This window comes from Narcine bancroftii, chromosome 6 (genome assembly GCF_036971445.1).
Source record: "Narcine bancroftii isolate sNarBan1 chromosome 6, sNarBan1.hap1, whole genome shotgun sequence".
NCBI lineage: Eukaryota > Metazoa > Chordata > Chondrichthyes > Torpediniformes > Narcinidae > Narcine > Narcine bancroftii.
This window is the reverse complement of record NC_091474.1, coordinates 26268039-26276501: the sequence shown is the minus strand read 5'-3', so window position 1 is coordinate 26276501 and position 8463 is coordinate 26268039. Positions and strand designations below refer to the sequence as shown.

General features: G+C 44.9%; 1 long non-coding RNA gene across 4 annotated transcripts in view; it reads right to left on the bottom strand.

Moving 5' to 3' along the window:
* The window catches only part of LOC138735860 (uncharacterized), a 73743-nt gene that overhangs the window by 30920 nt on the left and 34360 nt on the right, over positions 1-8463 (bottom strand). For 3 of the 4 annotated variants that reach the window (XR_011339972.1, XR_011339971.1, XR_011339973.1), the window contains exon 5: positions 1029-1174. This is a non-coding gene — a long non-coding RNA (uncharacterized lncRNA). Of the gene's footprint in view, positions 1-1011; positions 1175-8463 lie in introns of those variants that run through there. The other variant, XR_011339970.1, reaches the window with a different exon arrangement.

Genomic DNA, 8463 nt, shown 5'->3' with positions numbered 1-8463 from the left:
ATGTTCTAAACTGCATTCACCACCTTCTTCAGCTTTTTCTGATTTTGAGCAGAGAAGCTCCCGTCGTATGCTGTGATGCACCCAGCAAATCTGGTTTGGAAGGTGTACCTGTCAAAGTTGTTGAGGAACAGAGGGACATGCCAAACTTCCTTAGTCTTCTGAAAAGGTGGAGGCACTGGTACACTCTCTTGACCGTCACATCAGTGGGTTCGTCCCAGGTCAGGTCACTGGAGATGTTAATCCTACAAACTAAGCAAGCACGGTTGGCATAGCAATTAGCCCATGCTATTACAATGCCAGCGCTTGGGATCCAAATCCAGCGCTGTCTGTAGTGAGTGTGTACATTCTCCCTGTGTCTGCATGGGATTCCTCTGGGTGCCCTGGTTTCCTCCCACCCTCCTGGGGTTTGTAAGTTAATTGGAGCATTTGGGCGGCACAGGTACATTGGTCGGAAGAGCCTGTTACCGTGCTGTTTGTCTAAATTTAAATTTGATTTAACTTGAAATGATCTACTCTTTCCATCTCACTGCCCTTAACATGGAGAGGGGTGTGGACTCTGCCCCCTCTCTTGAAGTCAAAGACCATCTCCTTCATCTTACTGATGTTCAGAGAGAGCTTGTTATCTTAGCACCATGCCATTAGACTTTCCATCTCAACCCTGCTTTCCAACTCAAGGTTATTTGATAGCTGATCCACTGCTGCTGTGTGGTTAGAGAATTTGTCTAATCTCACATAATCCAAACTGATTAGTTCACATTTATTTGCCACATTCTACCAGGTACAGTGAAAAGGGTTCCATGAAGGAACTTTGAACAATAAACCTCTGAAGAGCAGTTTAGGCATGAAGCTGGCAAGAGTGAGCTAACCTCTGCTGCATGCCCTTGGTGAACATTACTGTTCAAGTTCAAGTTTACTTATCATCGAATGTATAAGTACAACCCAACAAAACAGTGTTCTCCAGTCCTCAATGCAAAACCAGCAAACAAATGATACATCTGAAGAACAAATATATAAAAATAAATAAATACTGTTTAATAAATTGTCGAGTCTCAGATGGTTAGTGTGAGCAGTTCCTTTGGTCATTCAGCATTCTCACTGCCTGTGGGAAGAAGTTGCTCCTCAGGTGGCTCTGATGCTCCTCTATCTCTTTCCTGATGGGAGTAGCTGGAAGATGCTGTGGAAAGAATGCAGAAGAGATTTATCAGGATGTTTCCTGGATTGGAAGATAAGTCTTAGGAGACAAGGTTAGCAGAGCTAGGACTTTTCTCTCAGGAGAGAAGAAGCATGAAAGGTGACTTAATAGAGGTCTACAAAGTTGTGAGATGCATAAATAAAATGGATAGCCAACACCTTTATCCCAGGGCAGGAAAGGCAAACACCAGGGGACATCTCTACAAAGTGAAGGGAGGGAAGTTTAGGGGAGACATCGAGGTAAGTTTTTTATTCAGAGAGTATTGGGTGCCTGGAATGCATTGCTAGGAGTGGTGGTGAAGTCTGAAACATTAGGGACATTTAAGAGACTCTTAGACAGGCACATGGATGGAAGAAAAATAGAGGGTTACAAGGTAGGAAATATTTAGTTTTATTTTGGTAGGAATATATTGTATAGGTCGGAACAACATCGAGGACTGAAGGGCCTGTACTATGCTGTAGTTTTCTGTGTTCTATGTTCTATACTGTGCGCAGGGTGGAAGGGGTCCTCAATTGATCTTCTCTATCACTCTTAAGATTCTGTGGATTGACCTCCGATCCATTTTTCTTCAGCAACTGTACCACATCGTGATGCAGCCAGCCAGGACTCTCTCAATAGAACTCCTGTAGAAGGTTGACATGATGGTGGCCGGTAGCCTTAGCCTCCTCAGTCTTCTCAGGAAGTGCAGCCCATGTTGCACCTTCCTGACAAGTGAGGAGATGTTGTTTGTCCAAGGAGGTGTGTGTTGTAGCTGTAGTCAGCTTTCTGGCAGATTATAGCATCAAAGTCCAGCCCAGAGAGCTTCGTTCGGTGTCGGACCCGAATATATAAGATATGTAGTCACTACATCTTGTTCAAATGACTTCCTTTATTTATTTACAGGTCACTTCCTTTGATGGACAGTACAGATAAATGGAGCTTCCATCCTCGTGTCTGACTGCTGGGACTTACAGCACAGTGTGCAAGTCCCACAGATCAATAACCTGTGTATTCAATCCTTTCACCCAACCTGGACACTGAATTTCATGTGGTACTAGGAGATTGCTGCCCTGTCATACTTGAACTCAATTGTTCATTGTCATATGTCCTAAGATACAGTGAAAATTATGTTTTGGGTGCTATCCAGGCAAGTCAACTTGCAGGTAGTGCAATATAAAGCAAAAATGGAGGGTGTGGTGTTGTAATCTGTCTTAGAGATCCTTCCATTGAATTTCTTTGTGAGATGGGGTTTCATGATGCAATCCATGGTTTGGACCACATTCCTGCATTGCTGAGTAGGGTAAAGTTTAATTCACTTCTGAGACATCGTGACCATGAGGACGCTGCCCTTGAGGATGATGAGACAGTTTTGTGTGCTATCCAGACAAGTCAACTCTCAAATGAAAGTCCAAGGTGTAGCATTATTAAAAAAAACTTCCTTTATAAAACCGTTCAAGGGCATGGTAACAGGCCATTCCAGTACACAAGCCCAGATACACCCATGTGACCAATTAACTTACAGATCCCGTACGTCTTTGGAACGTGGGAAGAAACTGGAGCACCTGGAGAAACGCACGCAGTCACGGGGAGAACATGCAAACTCCTTACAGACAGTGCCACATTTGAGCCCAGGTCGCTGGGCCTGCAATAGTATCACGCTAACCATGCCACCCTCTATTAGCAATGGGGATTATCACTGGTCCCGTGAGAGTGGAGAACCTGAGGCCAGTACTTCCACTACAGACTTTATTTCAAACACCATCATTTTGAAAATAAACAGGTCGTAGGAACAGAAAGGGCTGCTGGGAACCGTGGAGTGAAATGTGGGCAGGGCGATTAGAGAGATTTCAGGGCATTGGTAAGCTTACTTGACCCTCTTGGGTACATGGTGGGGGGTGGGGGAGGTCCTCAATTCAGTGTTTTGTTCTGTGGGACTGCATTTTAAATTAGGGACACTATACCTACCATCTCTGGGTTGAACTGTCTAGCCTCTGCACATTACTGATGATCCTGTTATCTCTGAAATGTTTTGACACATACAATCCCATCACTCACTACTAATTGAGTGCTAATTGTGGTAATCTCCTCATCTGACTCCACATAGGAGAAGACTAACGATGTTGGAGAGCAAGAGAGCAGGCCCTTCTCCCTGCCCACCAAGTTGTCGACCTGAGATGGTTCAAATTGTCTACGTTCATCCCATATCCCTCTAAACCTGTCTAAATGTCCTTTAAATATTACAATTGCCCCCACCCCTACCACTTCCTCTGGCAGCTCTCCACACACCCACCACCCCATGCATGAAAATGTGGCCCCTTCAGGTCACTTAAATCTTTTCCCTCTCAACTTAAAATCCATGCCCTCTAATTTTAGGTCCCCCTCCCCTGGGCAATAGAATTTGACCTATACCTTGAAGAAGACCTCAGTCCCAAAACGTCAGTAATTTATCTTTACCCTCCCATGGACCCTACGAAACTGGCTGATTTCCTCCGGCATTTACTGCATGTTTTTAAAAGTATTTAACCATTTACCTGATCTTTAGAGATGGTAAGATTTACCAGGATGGTAAATTTACCAGGATGGTCCTGGATTGGAGAATATATCTCATAAAGCAAGGTCAACAGAGCTAGAGCTTTTCTCTTTGGAACGACGAAGGATGAGAGGAGACTTTAAAGAGGTATATAACACCATGAGGAGCATAGATCAGGTGGACAGCCAATAGCTTTTACCTGGGGCAACAACATCAAAATACCAGAGGATTTGCATTTAAGTTGAGAGGAGGAAAGTTTAGGGGAGATGTCAGATGTAAGTTTTTTGCACAGAGAGTGTTGGGTGCCTGGAATGTATTGCTGGGGTTAGTGGTGGAGGCTGGTACAATTGGCCCAAAAGACTCTTAGACAGGCACATGGATGTGAGAAAAATAGAGGGTTATGGGTGTGAGGTACCTGCCTCCACCACCACCCCCAGCAATGCATTCCAGGACCCTGTACTCTCCCTGTAAAACACTTATTTCTGGCATCTCCCCTAAACTTCCTTCATGGAAAGTTCTTGCATCACAGGAATGGCCATAGTTCAAAAGAAGTGGCAGAAGATCAGTGGTAAGAGGGTCAGAAGCAAGTTGATGGGTACATGTGAGAGAAGAGGTTGCTGGCTACAGTGAAATACTAAAAGGGGCAATAGGACTGACAGGTTGCTCGGCTAGGATGGGCCAAAAATGTTGTAGTGAGACCCTGTCTGTATGAATGATGCACTAACTGCCTGAGAGATTGCCTGGACCTTTGCGTGACCCAGTGGTTCTCAACCTTTTTCTTTCCACTCACATACCACTTTAAGCATTCCCTATGGCATAGGTGCTCTGCAATTAGTAAGGGATTGCTTCAGGTGGTATGTGGGAGGAAATAAAAAGTTTGTAAACCACTATTTTAATCGTACCTAATTGACTCATTATGTGCACGGTTTCATAACTCCAAAGGAAATGGGCCAATGACAATTTTTCTCAAGCAAATATTTCTGTTACAATTGGGTCTACAGCAGTGATTCTCAACCTTCCCTTCCCACTCACACACCACCTTAAGCAATCCCTTACTAATCACAGAGCACCGATGGCATAGGGATTACTTAGAGTGGTATGAGAGTGGAAAGAGAAAGGTTGAGAACCACTGTAACCACAGAGTCAAGTGGATATACATACAGCGCGGAAACAGGCTCTTCAGCCCATCTTGCCCATGCTGACAAAAATGTTCACCAACACTAGACCCACCTGCCAGGATTTGGCCCACATCCCCCGAAACCCATCCTATCCATGTATCTATCCAAATATTTCTTCAACACTAAAATAGAACCTGCCTCATTTACTTCCTCCGGCAGACCATTCTATACACCCACCACCCTCTGTGTAAAATGGGTTACCCCTCAGATTCCTGTTAAATCTCTCCCCTTCACCTTAAACCAATGCCCTCTGGTAATTGATTTCACTATTCAGGGCAAAAGGCTCTTTGTACCCACCCAATCTGTACTTGTCATGATGTGGTACACCTCGTCAAAGTTCAGTTGGGGTTACACTGTCTTTGACTTTCACCTCTCCAAGCTGATTGGTGAAGTGGAGGCAGATCTTGTGGTAAGATGCCATGACATATACTCAGGGCAGAGGCAGGCAGGTGGTCGAACTGGGCATCAAACAGGAAAGTGTAGAGAGCATACTGGTGTTCCACTGCAATACTGAGGGAGTGCCACAGTACCAGAGGCGCCCTCTCTCATATTAGACCTCAAACTAAATTGGGAGTGCCATCTCAGGAGGGTTTAAAGAGCCCTATGGAAGTGCAGGGTTGTCTGTTCTTTGGTTTGAACCCTTCAAAACAATAAAAAGATGAATCTGGTTGTCACTACATTGCTAGTTATCAGAGGGTAATGTGCTCATATTTTGGGTCTTACCTCAGTAATTCTAAGAACACCTAATACACAAAAGTGCTGGAGAAACTCAACAGATCCCACAGCTTCCGTAGAAGGCAAAAGCACTGTAAAACCAATGTCTCGGGTCTGTCAAGGTGTACCTTATATAACATTAGTTTGCCTCCTATGGATGCTGCAGGACCCGCAGAGTTTTCTCCAGTACTTTTATGTATTAACGACAATCACACTGTGTACAGACTTCTTCATTTCCATTCAAAGGATCACAAAAGTCTGCAGATGCTGTGATTGGAGTAAAAACACAGAAATGCCGGAGGAACTCAGCCAGCCTCGCACCGTCCATAGGAGGTAACGAAATAGAGCCAACATTTCAGTTGTACATTGAAGGAGGGTTCAGGCCTAAAACATCATTAATATATCCTTACCTCCTATGAATGCTGCGAGGTTGGCCAAGTTCCTCCAGCATTGCTGTGTTTTTACTCACTTCAGAAAGACACTTGGTTGGATTTAAGTTTAGTTAAGTACCAAGATACAGTGAAAAGCTTTATTTTGCCTCTCCCTCGAAGTCAGGCAAAGAGTTGCTAACAGCAAGAGGTAGGAACACCCTGAATCTCCCTTCCCCCACTGCCATTCATCATTCAGGCACTGGCTTCACACAGATTGCAAAACTCTGAGTTCAAGCCCCACTGTCGATGCTAACACTTTATTCACACCTCAGTGCAGAAATTGAGTGGGTGTTAAGTGGCAGGAGTCTCCATGCCTGGGGTATACACAGTAAGGGGCACTGGGCAACACTAAAGGCAGGCGAAAATTAAAGTATATCATGCATGTAATTTTTATTGCATGACAATACAAGGAACTTTGAACCTTGGACCTTGATAGGAGAATTCAAGGGAAGCCTGACAGACTATGAGGGATAAAGGGAGACTGCGAAAGATTGGGGAATTTGGAGGAAACAGTCTGTGTCAGGGCTGCAAGGTCTAAATTAAGAAAAGCATTTTTGTCTGTTTCTGGTAGAGGTGGATAAATGATAAAAGTCAAAATATTGATAATATAATCAAGGCGCAGTGCTAATTTTTTAGGTGCCAGAGTCCACCAAAAACGACACGGAGCTGCTCTCTGCCCCTTCCGGCAGCACTGCACTCCTGAATATAATTAGTAGAAGGTCACAGGCAGATTGGGTACAGTAGGGGTAGAACGACTGACGCTATCTGTCCAACCTCTCAGTTCAAAGCAGTCCTTTTCCAACAGCGACCAGGTTCTTGAACCTCATCGCACCTCCATAACTCTGACTAAAAGGTGCTCTGGGACTACCAAAAGATCTGTCTGCACATTGAAATATCTTTTTATTTCCACTAACTACAACTATGAACATTTAAGTTTCCATTTTATGATATATCTATTGTATCTTTCTTTGTTTTGGCATATTGTGATAATTTAATTGTAGTTGGTGTATCTTTGAATGGTGACTCCTTGACTTAAGGCAGGCAGAAGGCAATTTTGTGTAATATTTCATTCTGTACATGACAATGTGGTACATGATGTAGGACTAGATGTTAATATCCCTTATTGTACTCCTGAGACTTGCTGCCTAGACTCTGCAGGGTAGACAAGTGAATGGTGGCATATTCTGGGTTATCAAGTGGGCGCCCTCCTTCCTCAGTATTTTGCTGATAGACCCACGACACCTCCGGAGGATTCAGCAGAGAATCACGGCATCCTGGGCTCACCCTCTAGATGCCGTTCACTCTCTTGGGTGCCCAGGTGGAATCCTTTCTCCTCATCCAGAGCCACTGACTATCCTTTTCAGCAGCTCTGGAGAGATCTTTAACTGCTTGTCAGTGATTCTTTCCTCACATTCCCAACTCCCGGAGTAGCCTTGATGTCGATGTGACTACAAATCCTCTGCAGCCTATTTCATCCGGTCGGACCCTTGCCTTCCAGCCACATCAGCTGCAAGGTCAGTGTACCTTAGTTTCTTGTGCTCATAGGCCTCCTCCACTGCATCCTCCCAGGGCACTGTAAGCTTGATTATATAAATGAGATGGAGTGAGGCCAACCACAGCACAAGGTCTGATCTGAGGTTGGTTTCTGCAATTTCATTTGGGAAGCAGAGCCTCTGGCCAAAATCTGCCGTCATCTTCCAATCACGTGCCTTGCCTAGCTGCCCAGGATTTGATCTTGATGTGGCGATTCTGGCTTGACCCTCACCTTCCTGGTCAAATGCTGTTAACAGTCAGTGGGATGAAGGGGGAGATAGAGCATTAACTCTCAACCACTGATTTTCCAGCACGAAGTCCCGATGCTTGAGTGCCACCTTTGCTTACATAGGATATCAAGGGCCGAGTGCAGCAAGGGAGGAATGGTCTTGGTTTTGGAGCCTGGGACAAGGCTGCTCCATCTCAGATATGTAGGCTTGTGACACAGGAGATACATTGGCAGGAGGAAGCGGCAAGGTACACAAAGGCCGTTGCTCAGGCAAAGCAAAGGCAATGGACAAGATGGGAGGGAGTGGAGAAAAAGATCCCCTGGTAAGAGCAGTGGGAGATGAAGACATTCAGAGCGAGCTTCACCATCAGGCCTGTATACGATGATGGATTAATTTTCTCCCAGTATCTACGATGACAGCAGCTTGAGCTACAAATGGATCACTCACCTCTGTTAACATTATCTCCAGTCTTACTTTGGTGCACTTATAGTCCTCTGAAAGACTAGAAATGGGCAACTCTGGACTCCTTTGCTGTAGAGTCCTATGCTGCTGGGGCATCTGGGAAGACCAAGCTACTTCCTTAGGTACGAGTTGATCAGTCGCTCCAGCTTTTCCACGCTCGAGACTGGAATTTCATACAAGGTTTTAGTGGCCACATGAGGTGTGGAAAGAGCTC